The sequence below is a fragment of the Pleurodeles waltl genome, unplaced genomic scaffold (assembly GCF_031143425.1).
Source record: "Pleurodeles waltl isolate 20211129_DDA unplaced genomic scaffold, aPleWal1.hap1.20221129 scaffold_39, whole genome shotgun sequence".
Lineage (NCBI taxonomy): Eukaryota > Metazoa > Chordata > Amphibia > Caudata > Salamandridae > Pleurodeles > Pleurodeles waltl.
The window spans coordinates 630,191-643,964 of NW_027150097.1; the positions used below are offsets into that span (position 1 = coordinate 630,191).

The window sequence follows — 13,774 nt, forward strand, 5'->3', positions numbered from 1 at the left end:
ATCTACTGCCCTCTCTCCCCAGCCCTTGACCTGTACATTAATACTATGAAGGGTTATTCCTTGTTTTTCTTTTATTGCACAACAAAAAGTACAGATTATATAAAGAGACCGGGGCACAGAGAAGAAGGCAGCAATTGACTGTGGTCCCACCATGGGAAATTCGCATTTTATTACCTGCCCCTTCCATACTGTGGGTTCATCATTTGTTTTATGACATGATTTCCCTGCTGTGTTGTATCTAGTATAAGACTTGAGTACTTTATGTGTTTTATATCATCTGTGATATTGCAGCTGTTGTTTGCAGTGTCCACATTTTGCAACCAGTGTGCTTTGTACCCTCACTGCTGCTCTCTCAGAGAGGGTAGGCTGAACACTACCGGTAGTATCAGACACCAGAGATGCCTCCTGTACCTGGAATAAAACTCTGCTTCTTTGTAAGAAATACAGGGGTGAAGATCTGCTGCATTCACAGTGACCCACTGACTCTTTTACAAAGGTTCCCAGCCGTGCAAAGACTCTTGGTGGTTAGTTAAGGGGCCATGCTAAATGGAGATTTTGAAGCATCAGACGAGACGTTTTCTTTGTTTCTGCATCAGCAAAAGTATATTTCTGTTTTTATGTTATTACTTGTGAAATACACATTTTAGTTGTGCTGTTGGATTTGTCATGTTTGATTTACAGTGTGAACGAATTCAAGCGATAGACAGTAGGTGGTGACTGACATTGCTTCAGGACTCCTAGGGTTGAGGATCGTGGACGTTGGTTCCATCGTGTAATGATTAGCACTCTGGACTCTGAATCCAGCAATCTGAGTTCCAATATAGGTAGGACCTGGAATGTTTGTAATAATACTTTTGTTTTAATTTATTGCAGGTCTTGAGCAGGAAACCATTTGTATCTCTGACATAACCCGTCTCTTCCTCTTTTCATTCCCCTCGTGGTTTCTGCGGTTTGGGGGCATCTATACATTATTCTATAGGCGTTGCTGGGGACACTTGATGCTACACACAGGTGTTGTCTACGTCCTGTGTCTGTGTGGACACCTCTCTACTCTGGCTACACAACTGTAAGATGCACAGTGTGGACCTGACTCCACTTGGCCTTCACACTGGATAACTTACAAGGAGAGAGAAGCTTACGGAAATGTACGGTGTGAAAGAACGACTTTACCAAAGTGTTAATGTATGAAATTGCCCTTTGCTTTTTTTTTGTGAGTTGCAAATGGTAACCTTTGACTAAAGCAAGTACCCAAAAATAAACAGTTTTCAGCTGGACTCATATAACTTGCATTTGCAGTGGAAGATCTGCCTGGAGCAGTATATGAGTGTGAAAAGGTCTCTAGTTTTGTCTTGAAATACCAGAGACTTCGGCGCTCTCCACCAGTCTCCTTCGACATCACATCCTGATGCTGAACAGTATTAGCACATAAATGAATAAAAAACTGGCTGACGTGTACATGCACATGTGTGCATATGTACCACGGTGCTATAGTCTGATGACATATATGTGCCAGTCTGTGGGGTCAAAGGGCAGTCAGAAGGTACTGGGCCACAGTTGTATCAATGAGGACTGTGTACTTCCTGTGCCCTGTGGCATTCGTACTCTGGTCCCTCAAACTAGGGTGGAAGCCCCCCTTTAGCACATGACTCTCAGAATAACAAGTCAGAGCAGACATTAGTGTAACTGGGTACTCACACTTGTGAAAGGCACAAGTGCAAGTAGTGAACTGCAACCTGACCTCACAGCATACACTTTAGACATCCTTTGTAAACACACACACATATTTTCAGTCTAACTTGTTTACATTTTACATCAATAAATATGGTAATATTTGTACTTGAAATGTTTAATTTGCCTACCTTTGGCGCATATTCCTAGTACCTTATATTTTAACTTTTCTCCATTCGGGTGTATACAATTGGTAAAATGTCAGAAAGGGAGAAGACGACCGAGAATGCCTAAGAATGTGCGCTTACATGCTTTTAAGAACATATGTCTGGTGTTGTGACAAAGCAGCAGTGACCACTTCAGCTCAGCACTTGCTTCTTCCTCTGCTGTCCCAAAATATTGTGGAATTACTAGTCTCTGCGCCTCTGACAAGGCTGCTGACATCCAATTGATGATTTGTAGCCTTGTGGGCTGTGAGTGCTTTGGCTGTGCTGCCCCCTGGAAGTCACTCTGTGAAGATGCAGGTACCTGGGAACAACCCAGACTACTTCTGAGCTGTTTCTTCTCTATGTGAACCATTCCAGTGTCAGGACTGGAGTCGGTGCTGTTAGTAGATAGAGAAGGAGTATAACTCGAGCCCCAGGAGGGCAGCCTGGAGCCTGTGACAGGTGCAGGGGAGTGTTGTCAAGGAAGCAGCTGGAAGATAACTGGAGAGGGGTCTGTGGGGCCATCAGTCTGGTGAGGAAACCCAGGAGTGTCCTACGGGAGGGGCGTGGCTTTGTCTGGCTCAAGGGGAGGGGTTAGTAATAGTGAATGCAGGGACTGCTGCTGTCCTCCGTGTCCTGGGCTCTGTGTATGTGTAGAAGCTCTAAGGTTGTAAATAATGAGACCTGACAGGTTGTGGCAGAAATGATGACTTCTGGTCATTCCTTCTCTTTTGTCAGAAGTGAGGTGTCTGTTACCCCAATTGATTGTGTACTACTGAGAAGAAGAATATAACTCTCAGTGTACGGAATGCACTGTGACCTTGGGAGACACCTCACATACACTAAGCTGTATAAAAAGTTCACAGTTCCCATATGGTCTAGCATTTAGGATTCCTGGTTTTCACGCAGGCGGCCTGGGTTCGACTCCCGGTATGGGAAATCCTTTTTTTTTTTTTTCACTACTCAGACATTTTAATCTTTCTCAGTTTTTTTCTATAAACCTAAATGAACCTAAAGTCTTAATACATGTCACTTGCTTTGTCTTCTGCTTCCATCTAATGCCGTCAGAGGTTTACACCGACCCCCAGATCTACTGCCCTCTCTCCCCAGCCCTTGACCTGTACATTAATACTATGAAGGGTTATTCCTTGTTTTTCTTTTATTGCACAACAAAAAGTACAGATTATATAAAGAGACCGGGGCACAGAGAAGAAGGCAGCAATTGACTGTGGTCCCACCATGGGAAATTCGCATTTTATTACCTGCCCCTTCCATACTGTGGGTTCATCATTTGTTTTATGACATGATTTCCCTGCTGTGTTGTATCTAGTATAAGACTTGAGTACTTTATGTGTTTTATATCATCTGTGATATTGCAGCTGTTGTTTGCAGTGTCCACATTTTGCAACCAGTGTGCTTTGTACCCTCACTGCTGCTCTCTCAGAGAGGGTAGGCTGAACACTACCGGTAGTATCAGACACCAGAGATGCCTCCTGTACCTGGAATAAAACTCTGCTTCTTTGTAAGAAATACAGGGGTGAAGATCTGCTGCATTCACAGTGACCCACTGACTCTTTTACAAAGGTTCCCAGCCGTGCAAAGACTCTTGGTGGTTAGTTAAGGGGCCATGCTAAATGGAGATTTTGAAGCATCAGACGAGACGTTTTCTTTGTTTCTGCATCAGCAAAAGTATATTTCTGTTTTTATGTTATTACTTGTGAAATACACATTTTAGTTGTGCTGTTGGATTTGTCATGTTTGATTTACAGTGTGAACGAATTCAAGCGATAGACAGTAGGTGGTGACTGACATTGCTTCAGGACTCCTAGGGTTGAGGATCGTGGACGTTGGTTCCATCGTGTAATGATTAGCACTCTGGACTCTGAATCCAGCAATCTGAGTTCCAATATAGGTAGGACCTGGAATGTTTGTAATAATACTTTTGTTTTAATTTATTGCAGGTCTTGAGCAGGAAACCATTTGTATCTCTGACATAACCCGTCTCTTCCTCTTTTCATTCCCCTCGTGGTTTCTGCGGTTTGGGGGCATCTATACATTATTCTATAGGCGTTGCTGGGGACACTTGATGCTACACACAGGTGCTGTCTACGTCCTGTGTCTGTGTGGACACCTCTCTACTCTGGCTACACAACTGTAAGATGCACAGTGTGGACCTGACTCCACTTGGCCTTCACACCGGATAACTTACAAGGAGAGAGAAGCTTACGGAAATGTACGGTGTGAAAGAACGACTTTACCAAAGTGTTAATGTATGAAATTGCCCTTTGCTTTTTTTTTGTGAGTTGCAAATGGTAACCTTTGACTAAAGCAAGTACCCAAAAATAAACAGTTTTCAGCTGGACTCATATAACTTGCATTTGCAGTGGAAGATCTGCCTGGAGCAGTATATGAGTGTGAAAAGGTCTCTAGTTTTGTCTTGAAATACCAGAGACTTCGGCGCTCTCCACCAGTCTCCTTCGACATCACATCCTGATGCTGAACAGTATTAGCACATAAATGAATAAAAAACTGGCTGACGTGTACATGCACATGTGTGCATATGTACCACGGTGCTATAGTCTGATGACATATATGTGCCAGTCTGTGGGGTCAAAGGGCAGTCAGAAGGTACTGGGCCACAGTTGTATCAATGAGGACTGTGTACTTCCTGTGCCCTGTGGCATTCGTACTCTGGTCCCTCAAACTAGGGTGGAAGCCCCCCTTTAGCACATGACTCTCAGAATAACAAGTCAGAGCAGACATTAGTGTAACTGGGTACTCACACTTGTGAAAGGCACAAGTGCAAGTAGTGAACTGCAACCTGACCTCACAGCATACACTTTAGACATCCTTTGTAAACACACACACATATTTTCAGTCTAACTTGTTTACATTTTACATCAATAAATATGGTAATATTTGTACTTGAAATGTTTAATTTGCCTACCTTTGGCGCATATTCCTAGTACCTTATATTTTAACTTTTCTCCATTCGGGTGTATACAATTGGTAAAATGTCAGAAAGGGAGAAGACGACCGAGAATGCCTAAGAATGTGCGCTTACATGCTTTTAAGAACATATGTCTGGTGTTGTGACAAAGCAGCAGTGACCACTTCAGCTCAGCACTTGCTTCTTCCTCTGCTGTCCCAAAATATTGTGGAATTACTAGTCTCTGCGCCTCTGACAAGGCTGCTGACATCCAATTGATGATTTGTAGCCTTGTGGGCTGTGAGTGCTTTGGCTGTGCTGCCCCCTGGAAGTCACTCTGTGAAGATGCAGGTACCTGGGAACAACCCAGACTACTTCTGAGCTGTTTCTTCTCTATGTGAACCATTCCAGTGTCAGGACTGGAGTCGGTGCTGTTAGTAGATAGAGAAGGAGTATAACTTGAGCCCCAGGAGGGCAGCCTGGAGCCTGTGACAGGTGCAGGGGAGTGTTGTCAAGGAAGCAGCTGGAAGATAACTGGAGAGGGGTCTGTGGGGCCATCAGTCTGGTGAGGAAACCCAGGAGTGTCCTACGGGAGGGGCGTGGCTTTGTCTGGCTCAAGGGGAGGGGTTAGTAATAGTGAATGCAGGGACTGCTGCTGTCCTCCGTGTCCTGGGCTCTGTGTATGTGTAGAAGCTCTAAGGTTGTAAATAATGAGACCTGACAGGTTGTGGCAGAAATGATGACTTCTGGTCATTCCTTCTCTTTTGTCAGAAGTGAGGTGTCTGTTACCCCAATTGATTGTGTACTACTGAGAAGAAGAATATAACTCTCAGTGTACGGAATGCACTGTGACCTTGGGAGACACCTCACATACACTAAGCTGTATAAAAAGTTCACAGTTCCCATATGGTCTAGCATTTAGGATTCCTGGTTTTCACGCAGCCGGCCTGGGTTCGACTCCCGGTATGGGAAATCCTTTTTTTTTTTTTTCACTACTCAGACATTTTAATCTTTCTCAGTTTTTTTCTATAAACCTAAATGAACCTAAAGTCTTAATACATGTCACTTGCTTTGTCTTCTGCTTCCATCTAATGCCGTCAGAGGTTTACACCGACCCCCAGATCTACTGCCCTCTCTCCCCAGCCCTTGACCTGTACATTAATACTATGAAGGGTTATTCCTTGTTTTTCTTTTATTGCACAACAAAAAGTACAGATTATATAAAGAGACCGGGGCACAGAGAAGAAGGCAGCAATTGACTGTGGTCCCACCATGGGAAATTCGCATTTTATTACCTGCCCCTTCCATACTGTGGGTTCATCATTTGTTTTATGACATGATTTCCCTGCTGTGTTGTATCTAGTATAAGACTTGAGTACTTTATGTGTTTTATATCATCTGTGATATTGCAGCTGTTGTTTGCAGTGTCCACATTTTGCAACCAGTGTGCTTTGTACCCTCACTGCTGCTCTCTCAGAGAGGGTAGGCTGAACACTACCGGTAGTATCAGACACCAGAGATGCCTCCTGTACCTGGAATAAAACTCTGCTTCTTTGTAAGAAATACAGGGGTGAAGATCTGCTGCATTCACAGTGACCCACTGACTCTTTTACAAAGGTTCCCAGCCGTGCAAAGACTCTTGGTGGTTAGTTAAGGGGCCATGCTAAATGGAGATTTTGAAGCATCAGACGAGACGTTTTCTTTGTTTCTGCATCAGCAAAAGTATATTTCTGTTTTTATGTTATTACTTGTGAAATACACATTTTAGTTGTGCTGTTGGATTTGTCATGTTTGATTTACAGTGTGAACGAATTCAAGCGATAGACAGTAGGTGGTGACTGACATTGCTTCAGGACTCCTAGGGTTGAGGATCGTGGACGTTGGTTCCATCGTGTAATGATTAGCACTCTGGACTCTGAATCCAGCAATCTGAGTTCCAATATAGGTAGGACCTGGAATGTTTGTAATAATACTTTTGTTTTAATTTATTGCAGGTCTTGAGCAGGAAACCATTTGTATCTCTGACATAACCCGTCTCTTCCTCTTTTCATTCCCCTCGTGGTTTCTGCGGTTTGGGGGCATCTATACATTATTCTATAGGCGTTGCTGGGGACACTTGATGCTACACACAGGTGTTGTCTACGTCCTGTGTCTGTGTGGACACCTCTCTACTCTGGCTACACAACTGTAAGATGCACAGTGTGGACCTGACTCCACTTGGCCTTCACACCGGATAACTTACAAGGAGAGAGAAGCTTACGGAAATGTACGGTGTGAAAGAACGACTTTACCAAAGTGTTAATGTATGAAATTGCCCTTTGCTTTTTTTTTGTGAGTTGCAAATGGTAACCTTTGACTAAAGCAAGTACCCAAAAATAAACAGTTTTCAGCTGGACTCATATAACTTGCATTTGCAGTGGAAGATCTGCCTGGAGCAGTATATGAGTGTGAAAAGGTCTCTAGTTTTGTCTTGAAATACCAGAGACTTCGGCGCTCTCCACCAGTCTCCTTCGACAACACATCCTGATGCTGAACAGTATTAGCACATAAATGAATAAAAAACTGGCTAACGTGTACATGCACATGTGTGCATATGTACCACGGTGCTATAGTCTGATGACATATATGTGCCAGTCTGTGGGGTCAAAGGGCAGTCAGAAGTTACTGGGCCACAGTTGTATCAATGAGGACTGTGTACTTCCTGTGCCCTGTGGCATTCGTACTCTGGTCCCTCAAACTAGGGTGGAAGCCCCCCTTTAGCACATGACTCTCAGAATAACAAGTCAGAGCAGACATTAGTGTAACTGGGTACTCACACTTGTGAAAGGCACAAGTGCAAGTAGTGAACTGCAACCTGACCTCACAGCATACACTTTAGACATCCTTTGTAAACACACACACATATTTTCAGTCTAACTTGTTTACATTTTACATCAATAAATATGGTATTATTTGTACTTGAAATGTTTAATTTGCCTACCTTTGGCGCATATTCCTAGTACCTTATATTTTAACTTTTCTCCATTCGGGTGTATACAATTGGTATAATGTCAGAAAGTGAGAAGACGACCGAGAATGCCTAAGAATGTGCGCTTACATGCTTTTAAGAACATATGTCTGGTGTTGTGACAAAACAGCAGTGACCACTTCAGCTCAGCACTTGCTTCTTCCTCTGCTGTCCCAAAATATTGTGGAATTACTAGTCTCTGCGCCTCTGACAAGGCTGCTGACATCCAATTGATGATTTGTAGCCTTGTGGGCTGTGAGTGCTTTGGCTGTGCTGCCCCCTGGCAGTCACTCTGTGAAGATGCAGGTACCTGGGAACAACCCAGACTACTTCTGAGCTGTTTCTTCTCTGTGTGAACCAATCCAGTGTCAGGACTGGAGTCGGTGCTGTTAGTAGATAGAGAAGGAGTATAACTCGAGCCCCAGGAGGGCAGCCTGGAGCCTGTGACAGGTGCAGGGGAGTGTCGTCAAGGAAGCAGCTGGAAGATAACTGGAGAGGGGTCTGTGGGGCCATCAGTCTGGTGAGGAAACCCAGGAGTGTCCTACGGGAGGGGCGTGGCTTTGTCTGGCTCTAGGGGAGGGGTTAGTAATAGTGAATGCAGGGACTGCTGCTGTCCTCCGTGTCCTGGGCTCTGTGTATGTGTAGAAGCTCTAAGGTTGTAAATAATGAGACCTGACAGGTTGTGGCAGAAATGATGACTTCTGGTCATTCCTTCTCTTTTGTCAGAAGTGAGGTGTCTGTTACCCCAATTGATTGTGTACTACTGAGAAGAAGAATATAACTCTCAGTGTACGGAATGCACTGTGACCTTAGGAGACACCTCACATACACTAAGCTGTATAAAAAGTTCACAGTTCCCATATGGTCTAGCAGTTAGGATTCCTGGTTTTCACCCAGGCGGCCTGGGTTCGACTCCCGGTATGGGAAATCCTTTTTTTTTTTTTCACTACTCAGACATTTTAATCTTTCTCAGTTTTTTTCTATAAACCTAAATGCACCTAAAGTCTTAATAAATGTCACTTGCTTTGTCTTCTGCTTCCATCTAATGCCGTCAGAGGTTTACACCGACCCCCAGATCTACTGCCCTCTCTCCCCAGCCCTTGACCTGTACATTAATACTATGAAGGGTTATTCCTTGTTTTTCTTTTATTGCACAACAAAAAGTACAGATTATATAAAGAGACCGGGGCACAGAGAAGAAGGCAGCAATTGACTGTGGTCCCACCATGGGAAATTCGCATGTTATTACCTGCCCCTTCCATACTGTGGGTTCATCGTTTGTTTTATGACATGATTTCCCTGCTGTGTTGTATCTAGTATAAGACTTGAGTACTTTATGTGTTTTATATCATCTGTGATATTGCAGCTGTTGTTTGCAGTGTCCACATTTTGCAACCAGTGTGCTTTGTACCCTCACTGCTGCTCTCTCAGAGAGGGTAGGCTGAACACTACCGGTAGTATCAGACACCAGAGATGCCTCCTGTACCTGGAATAAAACTCTGCTTCTTTGTAAGAAATACAGGGGTGAAGATCTGCTGCATTCACAGTGACCCACTGACTCTTTTACAAAGGTTCCCAGCCGTGCAAAGACTCTTGGTGGTTAGTTAAGGGGCCATGCTAAATGGAGATTTCGAAGCATCAGACGAGACGTTTTCTTTGTTTCTGCATCAGCAAAAGTATATTTCTGTTTTTATGTTATTACTTGTGAAATACACATTTTAGTTGTGCTGTTGGATTTGTCATGTTTGATTTACAGTGTGAACGAATTCAAGCGATAGACAGTAGGTGGTGACTGACATTGCTTCAGGACTCCTAGGGTTGAGGATCGTGGACGTTGGTTCCATCGTGTAATGATTAGCACTCTGGACTCTGAATCCAGCAATCTGAGTTCCAATATCGGTAGGACCTGGAATGTTTGTAATAATACTTTTGTTTTAATTTATTGCAGGTCTTGAGCAGGAAACCATTTGTATCTCTGACATAACCCGTCTCTTCCTCTTTTCATTCCCCTCGTGGTTTCTGCGGTTTGGGGGCATCTATACATTATTCTATAGGCGTTGCTGGGGACACTTGATGCTACACACAGGTGTTGTCTACGTTCTGTGTCTGTGTGGACACCTCTCTACTCTGGCTACACAACTGTAAGATGCACAGTGCGGACCTGACTCCACTTGGCCTTCTCACCGGATAACTTACAAGGAGAGAGAAGCTTACGGAAATGTACGGTGTGAAAGAACGACTTTACCAAAGTGTTAATGTATGAAATTGCCCTTTGCTTTTTTTTTGTGAGTTGCAAATGGTAACCTTTGACTAAAGCAAGTACCCAAAAATAAACAGTTTTCAGCTGGACTCATATAACTTGCATTTGCAGTGGAAGATCTGCCTGGAGCAGTATATGAGTGTGAAAAGGTCTCTAGTTTTGTCTTGAAATACCAGAGACTTCGGCGCTCTCCACCAGTCTCCTTCGACATCACATCCTGATGCTGAACAGTATTAGCACATAAATGAATAAAAAACTGTCTGACGTGTACATGCACATGTGTGCATATGTACCACGGTGCTATAGTCTGATGACATATATGTGCCAGTCTGTGGGGTCAAAGGGCAGTCAGAAGTTACTGGGCCACCGTTGTATCAATGAGGACTGTGTACTTCCTGTGCCCTGGGGCATTCGTACTCTGGTCCCTCAAACTAGGGTGGAAGCCCCCCTTTAGCACATGACTCTCAGAATAACAAGTCAGAGCAGACATTAGTGTAACTGGGTACTCACACTTGTGAAAGGCACAAGTGCAAGTAGTGAACTGCAACCTGACCTCACAGCATACACTTTAGACATCCTTTGTAAACACACACACATATTTTCAGTCTAACTTGTTTAGATTTTACATCAATAAATATGGTAATATTTGTACTTGAAATGTTTAATTTGCCTACCTTTGGCGCATATTCCTAGTACCTTATATTTTAACTTTTCTCCATTCGGGTGTATACAATTGGTATAATGTCAGAAAGGGAGAAGACGACCGAGAATGCCTAAGAATGTGCGCTTACATGCTTTTAAGAACATATGTCTGGTGTTGTGACAAAGCAGCAGTGACCACTTCAGCTCAGCACTTGCTTCTTCCTCTGCTGTCCCAAAATATTGTGGAATTACTAGTCTCTGCGCCTCTGACAAGGCTGCTGACATCCAATTGATGATTTGTAGCCTTGTGGGCTGTGAGTGCTTTGGCTGTGCTGCCCCCTGGAAGTCACTCTGTGAAGATGCAGGTACCTGGGAACAACCCAGACTACTTCTGAGCTGTTTCTTCTCTATGTGAACCATTCCAGTGTCAGGACTGGAGTCGGTGCTGTTAGTAGATAGAGAAGGAGTATAACTCGAGCCCCAGGAGGGCAGCCTGGAGCCTGTGACAGGTGCAGGGGAGTGTTGTCAAGGAAGCAGCTGGAAGATAACTGGAGAGGGGTCTGTGGGGCCATCAGTCTGGTGAGGAAACCCAGGAGTGTCCTACGGGAGGGGCGTGGCTTTGTCTGGCTCAAGGGGAGGGGTTAGTAATAGTGAATGCAGGGACTGCTGCTGTCCTCCGTGTCCTGGGCTCTGTGTATGTGTAGAAGCTCTAAGGTTGTAAATAATGAGACCTGACAGGTTGTGGCAGAAATGATGACTTCTGGTCATTCCTTCTCTTTTGTCAGAAGTGAGGTGTCTGTTACCCCAATTGATTGTGTACTACTGAGAAGAAGAATATAACTCTCAGTGTACGGAATGCACTGTGACCTTGGGAGACACCTCACATACACTAAGCTGTATAAAAAGTTCACAGTTCCCATATGGTCTAGCATTTAGGATTCCTGGTTTTCACGCAGGCGGCCTGGGTTCGACTCCCGGTATGGGAAATCCTTTTTTTTTTTTTTCACTACTCAGACATTTTAATCTTTCTCAGTTTTTTTCTATAAACCTAAATGAACCTAAAGTCTTAATACATGTCACTTGCTTTGTCTTCTGCTTCCATCTAATGCCGTCAGAGGTTTACACCGACCCCCAGATCTACTGCCCTCTCTCCCCAGCCCTTGACCTGTACATTAATACTATGAAGGGTTATTCCTTGTTTTTCTTTTATTGCACAACAAAAAGTACAGATTATATAAAGAGACCGGGGCACAGAGAAGAAGGCAGCAATTGACTGTGGTCCCACCATGGGAAATTCGCATTTTATTACCTGCCCCTTCCATACTGTGGGTTCATCATTTGTTTTATGACATGATTTCCCTGCTGTGTTGTATCTAGTATAAGACTTGAGTACTTTATGTGTTTTATATCATCTGTGATATTGCAGCTGTTGTTTGCAGTGTCCACATTTTGCAACCAGTGTGCTTTGTACCCTCACTGCTGCTCTCTCAGAGAGGGTAGGCTGAACACTACCGGTAGTATCAGACACCAGAGATGCCTCCTGTACCTGGAATAAAACTCTGCTTCTTTGTAAGAAATACAGGGGTGAAGATCTGCTGCATTCACAGTGACCCACTGACTCTTTTACAAAGGTTCCCAGCCGTGCAAAGACTCTTGGTGGTTAGTTAAGGGGCCATGCTAAATGGAGATTTTGAAGCATCAGACGAGACGTTTTCTTTGTTTCTGCATCAGCAAAAGTATATTTCTGTTTTTATGTTATTACTTGTGAAATACACATTTTAGTTGTGCTGTTGGATTTGTCATGTTTGATTTACAGTGTGAACGAATTCAAGCGATAGACAGTAGGTGGTGACTGACATTGCTTCAGGACTCCTAGGGTTGAGGATCGTGGACGTTGGTTCCATCGTGTAATGATTAGCACTCTGGACTCTGAATCCAGCAATCTGAGTTCCAATATAGGTAGGACCTGGAATGTTTGTAATAATACTTTTGTTTTAATTTATTGCAGGTCTTGAGCAGGAAACCATTTGTATCTCTGACATAACCCGTCTCTTCCTCTTTTCATTCCCCTCGTGGTTTCTGCGGTTTGGGGGCATCTATACATTATTCTATAGGCGTTGCTGGGGACACTTGATGCTACACACAGGTGTTGTCTACGTCCTGTGTCTGTGTGGACACCTCTCTACTCTGGCTACACAACTGTAAGATGCACAGTGTGGACCTGACTCCATTTGGCCTTCACACCGGATAACTTACAAGGAGAGAGAAGCTTACGGAAATGTACGGTGTGAAAGAACGACTTTACCAAAGTGTTAATGTATGAAATTGCCCTTTGCTTTTTTTTTGTGAGTTGCAAATGGTAACCTTTGACTAAAGCAAGTACCCAAAAATAAACAGTTTTCAGCTGGACTCATATAACTTGCATTTGCAGTGGAAGATCTGCCTGGAGCAGTATATGAGTGTGAAAAGGTCTCTAGTTTTGTCTTGAAATACCAGAGACTTCGGCGCTCTCCACCAGTCTCCTTCGACATCACATCCTGATGCTGAACAGTATTAGCACATAAATGAATAAAAAACTGGCTAACGTGTACATGCACATGTGTGCATATGTACCACGGTGCTATAGTCTGATGACATATATGTGCCAGTCTGTGGGGTCAAAGGGCAGTCAGAAGTTACTGGGCCACAGTTGTATCAATGAGGACTGTGTACTTCCTGTGCCCTGTGGCATTCGTACTCTGGTCCCTCAAACTAGGGTGGAAGCCCCCCTTTAGCACATGACTCTCAGAATAACAAGTCAGAGCAGACATTAGTGTAACTGGGTACTCACACTTGTGAAAGGCACAAGTGCAAGTAGTGAACTGCAACCTGACCTCACAGCATACACTTTAGACATCCTTTGTAAACACACACACATATTTTCAGTCTAACTTGTTTACATTTTACATCAATAAATATGGTATTATTTGTACTTGAAATGTTTAATTTGCCTACCTTTGGCGCATATTCCTAGTACCTTATATTTTAACTTTTCTCCATTCGGGTGTATACAATTGGTATAA

At 43.7% G+C, this 13,774-nt stretch overlaps 1 non-coding gene across 1 annotated transcript; it reads left to right on the top strand.

Moving 5' to 3' along the window:
• The first annotated feature begins 8,665 nt into the window (after positions 1-8,665).
• Positions 8,666-8,737, top strand: TRNAE-UUC (transfer RNA glutamic acid (anticodon UUC)). The gene has a single exon. It is a non-coding gene; the product is annotated as a tRNA-Glu (tRNA).
• The last annotated feature ends 5,037 nt before the right edge of the window (positions 8,738-13,774 follow it).